Raw genomic sequence first — 3,225 nt, forward strand, 5'->3', positions numbered from 1 at the left:
TATATATATATATATATATATATATATATATATATATATAAATGATGTAATTACAAAGAATCAGGAGATTAATACAAGTGAATATTTTTCATTTTTGCAGTCCATTGTACAGCATACTTGATTTAAGTGTGTCCATCGAACGTTTCTCCTGCGTAGACATCTCGCATATTGCATATGCACCAATGGAGGCAAGCAGTGGAAGGAAGGCATCGATTACGAATCCTAACTTAACAGGATCAGAAACAGTAACAGTAGACGAGGTTAAGTCAGATGGAATTTTGCAATTTTATAATTGGGGCATGCTTGCTGAATTTCAAGCTGAGATTGGCAAATCTTTTAGCTTTGTTTAGAAATAGAAAATGCATAGCACGAGCTCAAGTGTGTTTATCTTGTCCCTAAAGAGAATAATCATGGAAAAAAGATGCAATTTATGCATAGAAGAAACATTCTATATTTTCACGTCTAAACACCAGTTGCTTAATAGTAGGTAGGAACAGACCCTAAGATGTATGTACCTTTCCAGAAGGGTATTCAAAAACTTCCATAGAAAGGATTTGTAATTAAGTAATATATCTTGTTTGTCTATATCAGGCAGTAATCAGTAATCTCCATAAGTAAAACTACATATTTGAAAATTCTTGCTACACATATAAAATGTCGAAATTAGATGTAAATTAAAACTTGATTTATATTAGGTAAGATTCTGGTTGGCCTCACAAGTCAGTTCTACATATCTAATAAATTTAAATTATATTTGAATTAGTGACCAGTAATTGTAGCCAATATCTCTGAAACCCATTAATTCCTAATTCAACTAAGACTAATGGCCAAAAAATTATTCTCTCACCTAATTTAAGTTCTAGCATTCTTGATTTGAAATACAAAATAGGACCATTTTAGGGTCAACGTGACACCAGTTTTTATAACCATATCAACTTTGCAAGTCTTCCTTTCACACTCTTTTCCCTCAAAATTTATAGTCACTACCACATATAAGCCTAAATAAAGGGTTTAGTTAAGCCTAAATACCCTCAGTTTGCATCAGACCATGTAAGAGGATGGATACTGAATAAAGTTGCATAGACCAGATGAATATAATAGGATGCAAATGCAAATGTGAGTCAGACACATTTAAATCAAATATGCAGTATAACTGACTGTAGAAATAAAAAAAATTGCAGATGTATTCATTTTAATTGTCTTGGATATACACAGTAAACTATTTATAATCCAGAAAAGCGAACAAGGATTTACCCATCGGATGAAATACAATGAGACTGCCTATTCCAAGTAATCCTAGGTGCTCGTTACCATTGGATGTAGTTAGCTGCAACTTGGATTATAACTGAGTGGTTGAATGGTACCCACCTTGATAATTTATCCCTATCTACTCACTACATACACACACATATACATACATACATACACACATACATACATCTTCGAAATGCCTAGTTTAGAATAGAGGCAGCTGATGAAGGAAAAGTTCCATATGTGGCTTGTCTGTTTTCCTAAGTGTTCATTCTGTTGTCCGTAAAAAAAGTTCGTTTATTTTTGTGCTTTGTTTATGTTCCCGTTCTTTTTTTATCCACGTTTTTTTTTTTACGTCCTGTACCCAGATATGCATCTATATATATACATGTAGATGTAGGTATGTACATATATGTATGTATATGTGCATATGCTCACATATCATTTGTATTATTATATATATATACATGGAGAGAAGTGTATTCCCACGCAGGGAAAAATATAGGAAAATTTGTTTTGGTGTTTGAAAATGCACCTGAATCTCCAAACATGTAGTCGTTTTTAAATTTTGTAATAGATTTATTCAAATACGAAGCTGGTTTTTTTGCTTAACAATGGGGAATATAAATAAATGAATAAATTAAGGGTTTAGGAGAGTTTAAAGTTACAAAGTAAAATTCGTAAAAACATGTTTAAACGATCAAATGTTCATAGAAATTTCAATGAGACTCACAGTGATAGACAGTAAAAGTTTGAATGTTCAGTGAAGATCATAACAAATATACATGAGTGAAAGTTCCGTCGAATTGACTTTTTATTAAAAAAGAAAAAGCGGAGGAGAAAGAGAAAAAGATGGAGAGAAAGTTTTGTTTACAATTTCTGTCGTAGTGCATGAAGGAGTTCTTTTCTCAATTTCAGTCGTAGTACATGAGTTGCTTCATGTTGTTCACTTGTTTGAGTTGGAGATATTATAAGTAAAGTGCGCTTGATATAAATGTTTTTATGGTTAAAGATCAAGTTTTGATTAGTTGTGATGTTGACAACGTGCGTTGTTTTTCACGTGGGTATTTTTGCGTTGGCAAAATCCAGCATTCTGGTTGGTTGACTGCCTGGTGACATCACTTATTTGTCAAACGTTTTCATTCCTTGTTGACCATGGCAAAGGATCAAGTTCTGATTGATTGTAAAGTTTAGTGAAGTCGTTTGTTTTGGTCAAATATTTTCGTTTTAGTGAAAATATTCAGCATTCTAGTAGGTTGACTTCCTGGTGAGAACTTGGTTTTTATCTGGTTATCATCTAGCGTTCCAGTTCGTTGGTTCCCTTATGAAACCACTGGTTCAGTCGACTCAATATTTTGTTTTTGCTTGAGTGTCTGGTTTTGACCTGAACAAATCTCATTGGTTTAGTGTGAGGTGATGTCAGTAAGTGGTGTTTGAAAAAGTGTAAGTTGGGATCCATTTTAAAACGAGGGCGCCAGTTTTCATTTATGTTTTATGTAGTGTTTTTGGTACGGAAAGACTTTCAAACTTCGTATACTTATCTATTTTGTGTTATAGAACAGAAAAATATTTTTGTATTCGAATTTATTTCATGTAAAAAATTGTCTTATTTCGATAATTTCTACTAATCACTGATGTCTATTCAGTTGAAAACAGTTAGCGCTGTAACGGTGTATATCGTATTAATCCCATAACCCTAACCCTAACTAGACTGTTAACCGTAACCCTAACCCTAAAACTAACCCTAACTCTAGAATCCGAACTCTAAAATTGTTACACACATAGATACGCACAGCGTAATTTATTATATAAACAATATATGCGTATAAATTACGATTAAACCGAATGAAATATGTCACAGGGAATAACATTTTTATGACTCTATTGAGCTGAATAGACGTCAGTGATTGGTTGAAATTACAGAAATACGACAACTTTAACATGGAATAACTTGCGAATTCCTTTTTTTTTTTT

The sequence above is a fragment of the Octopus bimaculoides genome, chromosome 18, assembly GCF_001194135.2.
Source record: "Octopus bimaculoides isolate UCB-OBI-ISO-001 chromosome 18, ASM119413v2, whole genome shotgun sequence".
NCBI classification, from domain to species: domain Eukaryota; kingdom Metazoa; phylum Mollusca; class Cephalopoda; order Octopoda; family Octopodidae; genus Octopus; species Octopus bimaculoides.